The sequence below is a fragment of the Oncorhynchus keta genome, chromosome 36, assembly GCF_023373465.1.
Source record: "Oncorhynchus keta strain PuntledgeMale-10-30-2019 chromosome 36, Oket_V2, whole genome shotgun sequence".
NCBI lineage: Eukaryota > Metazoa > Chordata > Actinopteri > Salmoniformes > Salmonidae > Oncorhynchus > Oncorhynchus keta.
Genome location: NC_068456.1, coordinates 3,369,591 through 3,388,120, shown reverse-complemented (window position 1 = coordinate 3,388,120; position 18,530 = coordinate 3,369,591). Strand labels below are relative to the sequence as shown.

Sequence of the window (18,530 nt, the reverse complement as noted above, 5' to 3'; positions counted from 1 at the left end):
AGGGATACAGACAGCTTTCGATGTGCAAGGAGAGAGGAGAACAGAGGAAAGTTGGCACGAGCCACTGACTGGGGAGAGGAGAGGAGGAATGAGAAATGGGGTTTTCTACATGGTTGAAAATTAGATGGCAGGTAAACAAAGTCACTCAGTGGAACACAATCCTTCCAGTGTTCAGAGAAAGCTTCGTTGTGACGAATAGGTGAGAAGAAGAGCACAAAAAGATGAACAACAACATCCTTCAAGCATTGCATAGCTTTATTTTATAATTAGCCAGTGAGGTATGTGGTTTAGCACTGAAGGAGAGGCAGCCTATGGTGAGTAATACAAGCAAAGAGACAGCAACTATTTGCTGTGCTTTTAAATTCCATCTCAGTGGATCATGTTTGTGCGTGCGGGGACGGTCACTCGGCATGCCCATGATTGTGCCCGGCCTCAACAACCCCTGCTACCCCATATAGACTCAGTAGAAGGGACAGAGTAGATATATAGGCTCTCACTCTTTCTTCCCCACTGTCTCCCTCTTTCAGCTTCTAACTACTTGCTTTGTTTGCCGTTCTGTTGGCCTCCTTGTTGCTATCGCAACCAGTGAGCAGCTATGACAATTCTGACGGGGCTTGTGTTTTGAGAACCGTTTGTATGTAACTAAGGGGTTATATAACGGTAACTAAGTCTGAGCTTAAATCGCTTTTTTTCATCGCTTACCCTTCTTCATTTTTTACTTTTCCACCATAAGTGGACAAACAAAGTGGACACACACTCCAACTATGCTGTTTCTCTGAGACCTAAAACCTGGAGACGTTTAAAAGATAGATTCACGGGGTGTGTGTGTGTGTGTGTGTGATTGCGTGTGTATGAGAGAGAGAAGTGTGTACATATGGTCTTTGCTTGTCGAGAGAAATTGTCAGTGACTTTTTGTACAGTTCACCTCAATCACTTATCTCAGTATCTTTATCAGGGTCCGTTTTCATTTGCAAGTACAAGTCCGAATCACTCTATTCAGAACAAGCGTGATGCCTACCAGGGCGTGGGAGTCAACGTCCATCCCTTCAGGAAGTGAATTCAAATGTCATTAATGAACGGACAAATCATCTTTAATTCAATGATCATTAACAGCTATTGGAGGGGACATGTTGTCATCTTACAGCAGGGTCATGATCAATAGGCACCAATCGGAAGAAAGTCGACAAACAAGGACTAACCTGAAATATCAATAACAAACACTAATCCCAATAACAAATGATACATTTTCGATTCGCATTACAAAACCTTTTAGATTGGACGCCATACTAATACTCATCCCCGAGATGTGTTTTGCTGAAAGCCTGTTGGCCAGTGAAGCACACAGTGACGTCCATCATCAGCTCTGCCTAACCTTTTACAAGACACATGCGTCAGGCTTCTAGGGTAAAGGTTAGACTTGTGAATGAGACTACAGTGGGCCCCCTTTTCAGCGCGGTCTGTCTGGGTTTGAACCTGGGCCGTCTGAGCTTCACTGTGAGTTTTCCATAGGGCCTTCAAGGTTGTAAATTCCATCAGCATTCCAGTTGAATACAACTAAGTTATATTGAGCATTCTGATATGATCTAGAATGGTTTGATGAAGCAGAGCACAGTAAGTAGATATTCAGGACGATCACAAGAGGACGCCAAAGCATCCGTTTCATGCGTGTCATGATTTCTAAAATGCACTATATTGCCAAAAGTATGTGGACACCTGCTCATCTAACATCTCATTCCAAAATCATGGGAATTAATATGGTGTTGTCCCCCCCTTTGCTGCAAAAGTAGCCTCCACTCTTCTGGGAAGGCTTTCCGCTAGATGATGGAACATTGCTGCGGGGACTTGCTTCCATTCATCCACAAAAGCATTAATGAGGTCAGACACTGATGTTGGGCGATTAGGCCTGGCTTTCCAATTCATCCAATGACGTTTGATGGGATTGAGGTCAGGGCTCTGTGCAGGTCAGTCAAGTTCTTCCACACCGATCTAGACAAACCATTTCTGTATGGACCTCGCTTTGTGCACAGGGCATTGTTATGTATGCTGAAACAGGAAAGGGCCTTTCCCAAGCTGTTGCCGCAAAGTTGGAGGCACAGAATCGTCTAGAATGTCATTGTATACTGTAGCATTTAGATTTCCTTCACCGGAACTAAGGGGCCTAGCCTGAACCATGAAAAACAGCCCCAGACCATTATTCCTCCACCAAACTTTACAGTCAGCACTATGCATTGGGGCAGGTAGCGTTCTCCTGGCATCCGCCAAACCCAGATTCGTCCGTCGGACTGGCAGATGGTGAAGCGTGATTCATCACTGCAGAGAATGCGTTTCCACTGCTCCAGAGTCCGGCGGTGGCGAGCTTTACACCACACTAGCCGACGCTTGGCATTGCTCATGGTGATCTTAGGCTTGTGTGCGGCTGCTTGACCATGGAAATCCTTTTCATGACGCTCCGGGCGAACAGTTCTTGTGCTGACGTTGCTTCCAGAGGCCGTTTTGAACCTAGTAGTAAGTGTTGCAACTGAGGACAGACTATTTTTAAGCGCTAACAGCACTTACAGTTGACCGATGCAGGTCGAGCAGGGCAGAAATATGACTTGTTGGAAAGGTTGCCTCCTATGGCGGTGCCACGTTGAAAGTCACTGAACTCTTCAGTGAGGCCATTGTACTGCCAATGTTTGTCTATGGAGATTCTACGGCAGTGTGCTCGAGTTTGTACACCGGTCAGCAAAATAGCCGATCGAATCCCAAAATTTGAAGGCTTGTCCACATCATTTTATATATATTTAGTGGCCCCTATAGCAACATAACCATAACCAACGCGTGCTTAACTGGAGTTAAACAGACAGGGTTGGCTTAGACCTTTGACAACATGTCGAGGATTTCTTCTCAAAATGTTTATTGAAAACACAAATACATTTGCACAACGAGCACTTGTTGTCTTTCAAGTACATTATTACAGTTTTGGTTAGCTCGGTAGTGGATGTTAGCCATATTAGCATAGACATGGCATCAGTCAAAACAAAAAATGGCATCAGGAACGAGATGAGACGAGCCACCTACACTTCCCCACATGGTAGCTTCTTGTCATTATTGCTAGCTATCTGATTCATATCAATGTATCTCTCTACCTGGCCATATCTATGCACGCACATCATTTCCATGACGTACTTAGTCAACCCGTATATTGTACTGAACACACAATGGCACAGTGGAGGGCATAGGGATTACTGGCTTTAACAGGCTGTGCTGGCATACCAGCACATTGTCCTGCTGTTTCCAAGAACTCGCTCACGCACGGGTGCAAGCTTGCACACACACACACACTCCCGCAAACACACACACACACGTGCACACTTGCATGCATGCACACGTACAACCATATTGTTTGTGTCTTTCTCGGTCTCTGAGATAATCCCAGCAAAAGAACCACAGAAAGGGCAAGTTGTGTGTGTCTACAGTATTCTACATTCTCAGCCTGATGTGACTTTTATTCACCAGTGATGTACAGTTCTCGGAAAGTGCATTTTTTTCCACCAATCTACACCCAAGTCCCTAATGATAACAAGTAAATAAAAAATTGTTTTTGCTAATTTATTGAAAATAGAGCTATCCCCATTTAGTCGATTGTTTTGTTGATGGGCTGTTGGTCGACCGAGATTTCTTTAGTCGAGCAAAAAATATGTATAATGTGGGGCAAGACATATAATGGGGTGCAAGACATCTGTATGAAAAATTACTACACTACCGTTCAAAAGTTTTGGGTCACTTAGAAATGTCCTTGTTTTTGAAAGAAAAGCACTTTTTTTGTCCGTTAAAATAACATGAAATTGAACTGCCTAGAAGGCCTGCATCCCGGAGTCTTCACTGTTAACTTTGAGACTGGTGTTTTACGGGTACTATTTAATGAAGCTGCCAGTCGAGGACTTGTGAGGCGTCTGTTTCTCATACTAGACACTAATGTACTTGTCCTCTTACTCAGTTGTGCACCGGGGCCTCCCACTCCTCTTTCTATTCTGGTTAGAGCCAGTTTGCGCTGTTCTTTGAAGGGAGTAGTACACAGCGTTTGTATGAGATTTTCAGTTTCTTTGCAATTTCTCGCATGGAATAGCCTTAATTTCTCAGAACAAGAATGTCCTTCTGTAGCTCAGTTGGTAGAGCATGGCGCTTGTAACGCCAGGGTAGTGGGTTCGATTCCCGGGACCACCCATAACGTAGAATGTATGCACACATGACTGTAAGTCACTTTGGATAAAAGCGTCTGCTAAATGGCATTTATTATTATTATTATTATTATTACTGACGAGTTTCAGAAGAAAGTTATTTGTTTCTAGCCATTTTTAGCCTGTTATCGAACCCACAATTGCTGATGCTCCAGATACTCAAGTAGTCTAAAGAAGGCTAGTTTTATTGCTTCTTTAATCTGAACAACAGTTTTCAGCAGTGCTAACATAATTGCAAAAGGGTTTTCTAATGATCAGTTAGCCTTTTTAAAATGATGAACTTGGATTAGCTAACACAACGTGCCATTGGAACACAGGAGTGATGGTTGCTGATAATGGGCCTCTGTACACCTATGTAGATATTCCATAAAAAAATCAGCCGTTTCCAGCTACAACTAGTCATTTACAATTTACAACACACTATTTGTGATAAATTTGATGGACCAAAAAAAATGGCTTTTCTTTCAAAATCAAGAACATTTCTAAGTGACCCCAATCTTTGGAACGATAGTGTATATTTATAATAATATTAACCCTTCTTTTTTTAATCTCCTTATTGTTATTGTTATTATTTATTGTTATTATGATCCTCATTATAATAATAAGTAATGTCATTGTCATTAGCAGGCTTAGTATTGCAGCTCCATATGAGCCATTCATGATTTGAATTGCAATTAAGCATTTTAGTAATTAATAAATAAATAAATAAATAAAGTGACCCTTGAATAATTAGCCTTAACACATAAATAAACCGTTCCATGTAGCCAGGCACTGGCCAGGCACAAGCAAATCAATTGCGTCCCTCTAGTTATTTGTGCGTCTTAATTTTTTTCATCAAACAGTGCGCTTAAAGCATCAGACAAGCTCAGGGCATATAGTTGATTTGATTAAAACACATAGGATGTGTCTATATGTTGAAACATTTCGACCAAACGATTGGTCAGATGACTCTGTCGACCAATATTATTTTTTTTTGTCGGGGACAGCCCTATTTGAAAATGAAATACAGAAATATAATTTACATGATAAGTATTCACACCCCTGAGTCAACATGTTACAAAAGCCTTTGGCAACGACTACAGCAGTGAGTTTTCATGGATAAGCCTCTAAGAGCTTTGCACACCTGGATTGTACAAAATTCAAAAATTATAAACAGAAATACCTTATTCAGACCCTTTGCTATGAGACTTGAAATTGAGCTCAGGTGCATCCTGTTTCCATTGATCATCCTTGAGATGTTTCTACAACTTCATTGGAGTCCACCTTTTGGTGCCTTTTGGCAAACTTGTGTTTATATTAATGAGGAAAACAAAATAATTTGAACCATTTTAAAACAAGGCTGTAACGTAACAAAGTGTGGACAAAAATCAAGGGATCGGAATCATTTCCAAATGGATTGTACAATATGTGCATTATTATTAGTTGGCTGTCGATCATTGCTAGACAGACATTTTGAAGTCTTACCATAGAAGTTCAAGCCGATTTAAGTCAAAACTGTAAGTAGGCTATTCAGGAACATTCAATGCCATATTGGTAAACAACTCCAGTGTATATTTGGCCAAGCGTTTTAGGTTATTGTTCTGCTAAAAGTAGAATTTGTCTCCCAGTGTCTGTTGGAAAGCAGACTGAACAACGTTTTCCTTTAGGATTTTGTCAATGCTTAGTTAGCTCTATTCCATTTATGTGTATCCTAAAAAAAATCCATTGCCAGTGACCAGCATACCCATAAAATGATGCAGCCCCCACCATGCTTGAAAATATGAAGTGGTACTCTTGTATTCAGGACATAAAGTACATTTCTTTGACACATTTTTTACAGTTTTACTTTAGTGCCTTATTGCAAACAGGATGCATGTTTTGTAATATTTTTTATTCTGTACAGGCTTTCTTCCTTTTCACTCTGTAGTTACTCACAATAATAACCTAAATTATAATGTAATTAATACAAGACTAACTGTTTTAAAGTCACCATTAGCCTCATGGTGAAATCCCTGAGCAGTTTCCTTCCTCTCTGGAAACTGAGTTAGGAAGGGACGCCTGTTTCTTTGTAGTGACTAGGTGTATATAACTTCACCTTGCTTAAAGGGATATTCTATCACATTTTTAGGAAAGACCCAGATGCAGACAGTGTCGAAGTAACAAAAGTGTATTACTAGAACAGGGGGCAGGCAAAACGACAGGTTGCGGGCAGGCAGAGGTCAGTAAATCAGATCAGAGTCCCAAAGGTACAGAACGGCAAGCAGTCTCAGGGTCAGGGCAGGCAGAGGTCAATAATCCAGTGTGGTGGGACAAGGTACAGGATGGCAGGAAAGCTCAGGGCAGAAAGAATGGTCAAAACCGGGAAAACAAGAACTAGAAAAAGTCAGGAGCAATGGGGAAAAAACGCTGTTAGGCTTGACAAACAAAACAAACTGGCAACAGACAAACAGAGAACACAGGTATAAATACACTGGGGATAATGGGGAAGATGGGCGACACCTGGAGGGGGGAGGAGACGAGCACAAAGACAGGTGAAACAGATCAGGGTGTGACATATTCAATGTCTGCTTTTTTTTTTTTTTACCCATCTACTTATAGGTTCCCTTCTTTGCGAGGCATTGGAATCCTTCCTGCTTTATGGTTGAACCTATGTTTGAAATCCACTGCTCGACTGAGGGACCTGATAGATCACTGTATGCGTGGGGTACAGAGATGAGGTAGTCATTCATACATCATGTACACAGAGCAAGTCTATGCAACTTATTACGTGACTTGTTAAGCAAATCTTTACTCCTGCACTTATTTAGGCTTATCATAATAAAGGGGTTGAATACTTATTGAAGGCGCTGTATCAAATCACACAGTCTATTATTGAGTTCCACAGAAAAAAAGAGAGGAGAAGCTGTTTTTCATCCGGTCCAGTAGAGGGGGATGCTTTTTCACAAGTCTCTCGCTTTAACCTGGAAGAGAGAGGACACAGAGAGTCCGTGTTGCATCGTCATCGGAGGACATGACAGTGTACATCAAAGTGGGCTATAAGGCTATAAATATTGAACAAATAAATTGCAGTACACAACTTGAATTTGAACCCTTTACATGAATTCATAACAATTTTAAAGAAAGAGTTGTGCATGAATTTGCAATGTATCCATTGTAAAAATTTCACGACCTAATATGCAAACCATGAAACCCAGCCCGTGTCTACCCTTGTACTCTCATGGGATGTAAAGACATCATCACCATTTCAGGGTGCACTTGATTGATCATTTTAATCACACGTCTTCATCATGATTAAAATGACACAGTCACCACTTCATTATTGAGATTATTAACATTGATTGATCGGATAAGATAGAGACTGGCCAAGATGGCGATGCTCCAGCTAGACTTAGAGCGTGAATGGACCCTGATGCTTGTATTATGTGTGACTCTGAAGCCAGTCACAGCTACGAATCATCAAGTCTCTCGCTCTACCTCTCCACCCCTACCTCTACCTACCTCTTCAGAAGGCAACAATTAGTGAGGCGTGACTGCCTCTCATATGGAACAAACAACAGGCTGGGAATTAGGCTAGTAGTGGGATTCTCATTATTGTTTCATTAAACAAGAAAAAAATATGCTTTCCTCTGCTCCTTACAGTCCCCCTCTCCTTCCATCCCCCTCTCCTTCCATCCCTCCTAACTTTCTTCCTTCCTAGCTTTCTTCACACCTTTCCTCCCTCCCTGACCAGACCACTAAAGAGTAGAGATTGGGTGGATTGGGTTAACACAGATTAGTGATCACTGGTCATGAGTGAGTGTGTACTAAGACGGAGCCCTGTTTGCCATCTAGTGCCTGCCTTTTAGGACCCCCCAAAAATATGTAAAAACATTTGAGAAAATATTGAATTTGGCCTTTACTACTATAGCCCAGATAAATGCATTAAATAACATATAAATGGCAACAAAAAAAAGACGGTCAATAAATAAATCGTAAGAATCAACGTTTAAACCGATACCGTTTTACCTTCAGACGAGTAAGAGCAAAACAGAGAATCTACCCTTTTCACGATTGGGGTCTCGTTAGTTTGTAGCCCAAACGGTTCGGATGCTACAAACTGAAGTTGGCACATCGACGGTGCAGACTTCAGAGTCCCGACACTTGTGGGGGTTCGAGAGCAAAACTGTGACCAACATCGTGTTTGTGAGTCTCGCGAAAACATCCGTAGCATCTGAACGGTTTGACCTATAGAACTATTATGACCATTCTATTGACAGGGGTCAATAGAATGGTCATAATAGTTCTGTAGGTCAACCCGTTCAGATGCTACGGATGTTTTCGTGAGAATACCGATTTTTCAGGATGTCTCAAGGTCTGTCCAACACCGCTCTAGCTCTGCCACCTTTCACGACATCGGCGCATGCGGAGGATTGAGACACATCCAATGCAAAAACAACAACAATATCTCTAGCTTTAATATGTTACTTAGATTGATACACCAGTGTGTTAATTGACTCGAGGGGGTTAAACACAGAGGGGAAATGTGTACAGCTGTCCCGACGCTCTGTAACCATTAATAATCACTGCGTGATTAACCTCGAAACTCTACTTTCATATCGCCACGAAATAACTTTACAAATACAAAAGATCCACTTACTGTGCGACATTTGAACACATATTCCCACAAAGATGTTTTGCGTTGCACTTCCTGAGCTAATTGAAACTCTGGAAGGAAAAAAAACAACATAGCAATCAAGGATAAATTGTTTCTAGATACAGGATTTCACACCAAATCAGCTCCGCTATTCATCAAAAGAGAATTTTTGGCCCTGACGAAGACATGGTCACCCCACAAAAACACTGCTACTTCAGCTGCGCTCTCTTCATCTTACTATGTGTTCTCTCATAGTCTGAGAGCATCTGGTTGTCATGGTGGTGGCATAGGGCTACTCATTTCTCCTAAGTGGAGATTTTCTCTTTTCCTCCACTCATGTCCATCTCCTCATTTGAATTCCATGTTGTCATCTATCGCCCACCAGGTGCCATTAGAGTTCCTCAATGAGCTTGACACCTTGATAAGCTAATTTCCTGACGATGATTCGCCACTCATAGTACTGGGCGACTTCAACCTCCCGACGTCTACATTCGATTAATTTATTTCCCAGTCCCCTCCCACTTAAGGCAGGCCACTTTACTATATGCTGTTCGCCTCCTAATCTCACTGCAACCACCCTCCAGGTCTTTGATCACTACTTAGTTTCCTTTTCCGTCTTGCTCTCCTCCAGCCCCTACCAAGATGGTCAAGTGTCGTCGCAATCTTAACTCTCTTAACTCTCGCCCACTGCTCTCTCCTCTTATCCAATCATCTCTCCCTTCTGCTAAATCCTTCTCCCCTCCAGTCTCCTGATTCTGCCTCTTTGATCCTACTCTCCTCCTGTTTCGCATCCTACGACTCTCACTGTAACCTTTCCTCTCAGCCGGCTTGGCCCTCTCCTCCTGCTCCGTGGCTGTGACAACATTGTGAGATCACAGAACATAGCTGCGGGCAGCTGGGCGAAACTTCCGGAGTATCTTTCTCCATTTAAGTTATCATCCTTTCCCTACCTTCTCTTCCAGCTGCTAAAGCCACTTTCTACCACTCTAAAATATCAAGATTCTGCCTCTTTGCCACCTTCTCTCTTCCTTAATCCTCCAACACCTAATTCCCCTCCCTCTCTACAGATGACTGTCAACCACTTTGAAAAGAAGGTATCCGCTTCTCATTCACTCAGCCGATTGACTATTGAGTCCACTGGTCCCTCTCACACAAAACATGCCTTGGTCTCTTTCTCCCCTCTCTTTCCAGATGAAATCCTGCGACTAGTGATGTCAGTCCATCCGACAACTTGCACATTCAACCCAATCCCCTCTTCCCATCTCCAGACCTTGTCCTACAGTTAAAGTCGGAGGTTTACATACAGTTAGGTTGGAGTCATTAAAACGTATTTTTCAACCACTCCACAAATTTCTTGATAACAAACTATAGTTTTGGCAAGTCGGTTAGGACATCTACTTTGTGCGTGACAAGTCATTTTTCCAACAATTGTTTACAGACCGATTATTTCACTCATAATTCACTGTATCACAATTCCAGTAGGTCAGAAGTTTACATACACTAAATTGACTGTGCCTTTAAACAGCTTGGAAAACTCCAGAAAATGATGTCATGGCTTTAGAAGCTTCTGATAGGCTAGTTGACATCATTTGAGTCAATTGGAGGTGTACATGTGGATGTATTTCAAGGCCTACCTTCAAACTCAGTGCCTCTTTGCTTGACATCATGGGAAAATCTTTTAGAAATCAGCCAAGACTTCAGAAAAAAAATTGTAGACATCCACAAGTCTGGTTCATCCTTGGGAGCAATTTCCAGATGCCTGAAGGTACTACATCTGTATAAACAATAGTACGCAAGCATAAACCCCATGGGACCACGCAGCTGTCATACAGCCCAGGAAGGAGCGGTCTGTCTGTTAGAGATTAAAGTACTTTGGTGCGAAAAGTGCAAATCAATCCCAGTACAGAAGACGCTGGAGGAAACAGTTACAAAAGTATCTATATACACAGTAAATACGAGTCCTATATCGACATAACCTGATAGACCGCTCAACAAGGCAGAAACCACTGCTCCAAAACCACCATAAAAAAGCCAGACTACGGTTTGCAACTGCACATGGGGACAAAGATGGTACTTTTTGGAGAAATGTCCTCTTGTCTGATGAAACAAAAATTGAACTGTTTGGCCATAATGACCATCGTTATGTTTAGAGGAAAAGGGGGAGGCTTGCAAGCCGAAGAACACCATCCCAACCGTGAAGCATGGGGGTGGCAGCATCATGTTGTGGGGGTGCCTTGCTGCAGGAGGGACTGGTGCACTTCACAAAATAGATGACATCATGAGGCAGGAAAATTATGTGGCTATATTGAAGCAACATCTCAAGACATCATTAAAGCTTGGTCGCAAATGTGTCTTCCAAATGGCCAATGACCCCAAGCATACTTCCAAAGTTATGGCAAAATGGCATAAGGACAACAAAGTCAAGGTATTGGAGTGGCCATCACAAAGCCCTGACCTCAATCCTATAGAAAATGTGTGGGCAGAACTGAAAAAGTGTGTGTGAGCAAGGAGGCCGACTAACCTGACTCGGTTACACCAGCTCTGTCAGGAGGAATGGGCCAAAATTCACACAACTTATTGTGGGACGCTTGTGGAAGGCTACCTGAAATGTTTGACCCAAGTTAAACAATTTAACAGCAATGCTATCAAATACTAATTGAGTGTATGTAAACTTCTGACCTACTGGGAATGTGATGAATTAAATAAAAGCTGAAATAAATCATTCTCTCTCTATTATTCTGACATTTCACATTCTTAAACTAAAGTGGTGATCCTAACTGACCTAAGACAGGGCATTTTTACTGGAATTAAATGTCAGACATTGTGAAAAACTGAGTTTAAATGTATTTGGCGAAGGTGTTTGTAAACTTCCAGACTTCAACTGTATATCTCACTTCCCTCATCAACTCCTCCCTGACCACTGGCTGCATCCACTCGGACTTCAAAATGGCTCGAGTCTCTCCCCTCCTCAAGAAGCCAACAATAGACCCCTTTGACGTCAAAAACTATAGACAGGCATCCCTTCCTTTTCTGTCCAATAACACTTGAGCGTGCTTCCTCTGACCAACTCTCTTATTATCTCTCCGAGAACAATCTTCTTGACCCTAACCAGTCAGGCTTCAAGACGGGTCACTCAACCGAGACTGCTCTTCTCTGTGTTACGAAGGCTCTCTGCACTGCCAAAGCTGACTCTGTCTCTCCTCTGTTCTCATCCTCCTTATCCATATTAGATCTCATCATCTCTCTTTCCCTCTGATACTGCCTACAATGTAGCAATACGTGCTCCACGGCAATAATCACAATAGTCTTATTCAACCGGCTGTGTCCCACCCTTAATCTAGTAAAAAATTGCCTGCTCTCTTCTGTCCCTTTCTGCCGCCCTCCCCTCCACGACTTTCCTCTGTGCTTTGAAATAAATGCCTGCCCTTAGTATCTCTTTTCCATTGCTCCTGTCATCTCTGCACCATCACTGTCCATATCAGGCTTTTTGCCTCTGCTTTGCTCATTGAAATTTCAACATCCCCACTACTAAGTGCTTGTTTAGCCAGTACATCAACTGCCTTGTTCCCCTCCACCCCCACATGGGCTGGGATCCAAGTAAATCTTATCTGTATACCCATCTGTCTAATTGTCAATGGGTTTGTAGTACCTCAAAGCAGGTCTTGTCTGTTACGTGACCTAAAGGACTGCAGACTCATCAACACTGCACATGAATCAGAGCAAATAACTACTTCTGTCTGTCTTGACTTCCTCCACCCACTGCAAGGCCAACAGTATGGCCATCAGCTCCGCCATATATCCAGACAGATTATCTGTAACACGTTTTCTGACTTCCACTCCACATTCCTGCACGGCAAATGCTGACCCAGTACGTCCTGTCCTTGGATCTTTTGATCCATCTGTGTAAATGCCACAAAATCCTGATACACAGTATCCAGACTTCTCTTAAACAAATCAGATGGATCAACACCCTCCCTATCTTTATATAGTCTCTACAACACTTCTAGATCAACTACTGGAGGTAGGAGGGGCCATGGTGGATTTACAGGAATAGCTACCGTTGGACAAAACTCCCTTCCATTACAGTCCCATCTCCTTCGCCTGGGTATTACCCCACACACCCAAAGCTTGTATTCTGTTCTCGCTCATGTTCCTAGCACGCCCGTGAAATCCCTTTCGTAAGATGAGACAACCCATGTAGGTTGACCCAATAATTAATTGCCAGCTGCTGTCTCCTTATTTGCAATGGCATATCCCAACATCTCCACCTGTGGCGCAGCCACTGGAGAGGTGCGAAACGCCCCACTACATATTCCCGAGCCCTTGCCAAAGTGTATGACATCTAGCCTTTCCAATGAGGTCCGGCCTTCGAACCATACCCTTTACTGCCATAGTCTATTACAGATCAGATCAATGCAACACACATGGTCCTCAATGAGGAACACCCCCCACTCCTTCCCCGTCAGACAGCGCATCACATTTAGCACCTTCTTACACTTTCCCACCACTCTTTCAATGTGTTTTTACCAAGGTCGGTCTGGTGTCAAAATATACCCCGAGGAAGCTAAATGACCCCACCTGCTCCAAGTTTCTTCCATAAAAACCTCAAGCATACCTCATCTCCCATCTTCCTCCTGGTAGAGAACACTGTCTGAGTTCTCTACAGAGAACCTGAATCCCCACATGAATGCCCACCGTTCTACCTCATCATTTGCATCATTTCTCTTCTGCAAATAGCTACCTTCCAATATCCATCTGTACTTGAGAGTAAACATTATTGATCATGATTGAGAACAACAGAGGACTAATCACGCTCCCCTGCGGTGTACCGTTATCCACCAGGTAGCTGCCTGGTATATACTTCCCAACCCTCACCGGGACAGCTACAACAGTCTCCTTGTTCACCTGAGTCTTCCTGTCCTCTGCTTCTAAGCAGAGCACTGGTTCCATAGTTCCCCTTCCCTTCCTGAACCCACTCTGATGTGTCGATACTAGCCCCCTGCTCTCCAGGAAGTAAGTTAACCTCTACATAATCACGTGTTCCATAATCTTACATACATGTGATGTTAAAGCTATTGGCCGATAGCTTGTTGGCCTCGTTGGGTCCTTCCCTGGCTTACGGATTGGTACCACTACGGCCTCCTTCCAGCTTCCTGGTAGTTTCCACTCCTCCCACACTCTATTGTACAACACCAATACATTATCCAGTGCCTCATCACTAAGATGTGATAACATAGCACACCTCAGCTTTCCCAGGTGAGGTTAACCCAGCCTTACTTATTGCCCTTTTCATCTCTGCCATGGTAAATGGTGCATTCAAAGCAGCATTTACGTCCTCCCTCCTATCCAGGTGCCCCTCCCTCATTCACCCTCTGACCCTCCTCTGACAAATTGTCCGAGCTATGCACTTCGACAAACTATTTGGCCATCGTCTCTGCCTTCTCCTCATCTGTTACTGCCACATCCTTCCCACTCCTCAACACTGGATAATCCCACTCTCTTCTGACCCCTCTCATCCTCTTAATCATCCCCCACACTTCTCCCATGGGTGTCGCCCTTCCAATTGTGTCACAAAACCCGTCGCCAACGTGACCTCTCTGCCTGACGGATAGTTCTCCTCGCCTGGGCCTGCTGATACTGAATCAGATGTTGGAAGTTATGCATCCTGGTCAGTACTCTAGATGCCCTGTTCCTACTCCTCACCATTGCCCCTCACTCCAACCATGGGACGGCTTTCCTCCTCCTCCTTACTCATAGGTATTGCCTCAGCAGCTACAGCAACTGGAGCTGTTCTCACCCAGTTATTCATACGATCCACATCCCCTCTCTTATCCACTTGAGCCATCACTCGCTCCCTCGGCTCCTGAAACTGATCCCACTTTGCCTTTCAAAACACCCACCTGCCTACTCCATCCACAGACACCTCCTCCTCTTCCCTCCGGTCCTACTGTGCATACTATGGGGTAATGATCACCCCTTACAGTGGACTCCTCCCATACCCCACAGATTCCTGCCATTGCACTATAGATACCAGAGTGAGGTCCAAGGCCGACTCTCTCTATGGCTACATCAATCCTGGTCCCACAACCATCATTCAGGCACATCAGATCTTTCACTTCTTTCCGATTTTACATTGCTGGTTTCAGGGTGGGTGAAATGAGAGTTGGGTGCTGTGGAATTGGTGAGGGTAACCAGAAGTGGTCTTGTGATTATTGTTTGTGTTTCTGCTGGTCAAAGGGAGAAGGCGCTCCGCATTATACGAATGGGGGAGAGAATTGTGAATTGTTTTGCCTTCAAGAAAAGGGTGATTACTGGGGTAGCAGTAAATGTAAAAGTTTACCAACTTGAAGGGGAATATTCCCGTTGTTTGTGATGCTCGTCGTTCGGTGTGAAGCAGACAGGGTAGCGTGAGTGGTGAAACGGAAGAGTCGTCCTCTGTTCTTTTGAGCTTTAAATGTTGAGTCTTTTCCCAACAAAGTGATGTTAGGATATACACTACAGTTCAGAAGTTTGGGGTCACTTATAAATGTCCTTGTTTTTGAAAGAAAAGCTAATTTCTTTGTCCATTTTAAAATAACTTGATCAGAAATACAGTTTCGACATTGTTAATGTTGTAAATTACTATTGTAGCTGGAAACGGCTTATTCCATAAAACAAAATATCTACATAGGTGTATAGAGGCCCATTTATCAGCAACCATCACTCCTGTGTTCCAATGGCAGGTTGTGTTAGCTAATCCAAGTTCATCATTTTAAAAGGCTAATTGATAATTAGAAAACCCTTTTTCAATTATGTTAGCACAGCTGAAAACTGTTGTTCTGATTAAAGAAGCAATAAAACGGGCCTTTCTTTAGACTACTTGCAATAGCATCGAATAGTCCCCGCGATATGCAACTATTCAGGGAAGTCAGGAACCAATACACGCAGTCAGTCAGGAAATCAAAGGCCAGCTTTTTCAAGCAGAAATTTGCATCCTGTAGCTCTAACTCACAAAAGTTCTGGGACACTGTAAAGTCCATGGAGAACAAGAGCACCTCCTCCCAGCTGCCCACTGCACTGAGGCTAGGTAACACGGTCACCACCGATAAATCCGTGACAATCGAAAACTTCTCAACGGCTGGCCATGCCTCCCTCCTGGCTACTCCAACCTCGGCCAACAGCTCCGCCCCCCCGCAGCTACTCACCCACGCCTCCCCATTTTCTTCTTTACCCAAATCCAGATAGCAGTTGTTCTGAAAGCGCTGCAAAACCTAGACCCATACAAATCAGCTGGGCTTGACAATCTGGACCCTCTATTTCTGAAACTGTCCGCCGCCAATGTCGCAACCCCTATTACCAGCCTGTTCAAACTCTCCTTCGTATCATCTGAGATCCCCAAGGATTGGAAAGCTGCCGCGGTCATCTCCCTCTTCAAAGGGGGAGACACCCTGGACCCAAACTGTTACAGACCTCTATCCATCCTGCCCTGCCTATCTAAGGTCTTCGAAAGCCAAGTCAACAAACAGATCACTGACCATCTCCAATCCCACCGTACCTTCTCCACTGTGCAATCTGGTTTCCGAGCCAGTCACGGGTGCACCTCAGCCACGCTCAAGGTACTAAATGATATCATAACCGCCATTGATAAAAGACAGTACTGTGCAGCCGTCTTCATCGACCTAGCCAAACCTTTCGACACTGTCAATCACCATATTCTTATCGGCAGACTCAGTAGCCTCGGTTTTTCAAATGGCTGCATTGCCTGGTTCACCAACTACTTTGCAGACAGAGTTCAGTGTGTCAAATCGGAGGGCATATTGTCCGGTCCTCTGGCAGTCTCTATGGGGGTACCACAGTGTTAAATTCTCGGGCCGACTCTTTTCTCTGTATATATCAATGATGTTTCTCTTGCTGCGGGCGATTCCCTGATCCACCTCTACGCAGACGACACCATTCTGTATACTTCTGGCCCTTCCTTGGACACTGTGCTATCTAACCTCCAAACGAGCTTCAATGCCATACAGCACTACTTCCGTGGCCTCCAACTGCTCTTAAATGCTAGTAAAACCAAATGCATGCTTTTCAACCGTTTGCTGCCTGCACCCGCCCGTCCGACTAGCATCACCACCCTGGATGGTTCCGACCTAGAATATGTGGACATCTATAAGTACCTAGGTGTCTGGCTAGACTATAAACTCTCCTTCCAGACTCATATCAAACATCTCCAACCCAAAATCAAATCTAGAGTCGGCTTTCTATTTCGCAACAAAGCCTCCTTCACTCACGCCGCAAAACTTACCATCGTAAAACTGACTATCCTACCGATCCTCGACTTCGGCGATGTGATCTACAAAATAGCTTTCAATACTCTACTCAACAAACTGGATGCAGTTTATCACAGTGCCATCCGTTTTGTTACGAAAGCTCCATACACCACCCACCACTGCGACCTGTATGCTCTTGTCGGCTGGCCCTCGCTACATGTTCGTTGCTAGACCCACTGGCTCCAGGTCATCTACAAGTCTATGCTCGGTAAAGCTCCGCCTTATCTCAGTTCACTGGTCACGATGGCAACGCGCTCCAGCAGGTGTATCTCACTGATCATCCCTAAAGCCAAAACCTCATTTGGCCGCCTTTCCTTCCAGTTCTCTGTTGCCTGCCACTGGAACGAATTGCAAAAATCTCTGAAGTTGGAGACTTATCTCCCTCACCAACTTTAAACATCTGCTATCTGAGCAGTTAACCGATCGCAGCAGCTGTACATAGTCCATCGGTATATAGCCCACCCAATTTACCTACCTCATCCCCATACTGTTTTTATTTTATTTACTTTTCTGCTCTTTTGCACACCAGTATCTCTACCTGCACATGTTCATCTGATCATTTATCACTCCAGTGTTAATCTGCTAAATTGTAATTATTCACTCCTATGGCCTATTTATTACCTACCTCCTCATGCCTTTTGCACACAATGTATATAGATTATTTTTTTCCTACTATGTTATTGACTTGTTTATTGTTTACTCCATGTGTAAATCTGTGTTGTTGTCTGTTCACACTGCTATGCTTTATCTTGGCCAGGTCGCAGTTGCAAATGAGAACTTGTTATCAACTAGCCTACCTGATTAAATAAAGGTGAAATAAAATCAAAATAAAATCTGGAGCATCAGCATTTGTGGGTTAGTGGTTAGAGCGTTGAACTAATAACCGAAAGGTTGCAAGTTCAACTCCCCGAGCTGACAAGGTACAAATCTGTCATTCTGCCCCTGAACTAGGCAGTTAACCCACTGTCCCTAGGCCGTCATTGAAAATAAGAATTTGTTCTTTACTGACTTGCCTAGTTAAATAAAGGTAAAATAAATAAATAGGCTCAAAGTGGCCAGAAACAAATAACTTTCTTCTGAAACTCAACTGTCTATTCTTGTTCTGAGAAATTAAGGCTATTCCATGTGAGAAATTTCCAAGAAACTGAAGATCTCATACAACGCTGTGTACTACTCTCTTCACAGAACAGCGCAAACCGTCTCTAACCAGAATAGAAAGAGGGGTGGGAGGCCCCGGTGCACAACTGAGCAAGAGGTCAAGTACATTATTTTTTAATTTGACCTTTTATTTAACTAGGCAAGTCAGTTAAGAACAAATTCTTATTTTCAATGACGGCCTAGGAACAGTGGGTTAACTGCCTTGTTCAGGGGCAGAACAACAGATTTTTACCTTGT

General features: G+C 43.5%; 1 protein-coding gene across 7 annotated transcripts in view; it reads left to right on the top strand.

Moving 5' to 3' along the window:
* LOC118369468 (LIM domain-binding protein 1) overlaps window positions 1-18,530 on the top strand; it is a 48,554-nt gene that overhangs the window by 9,686 nt on the left and 20,338 nt on the right. The window lies entirely within an intron of this gene.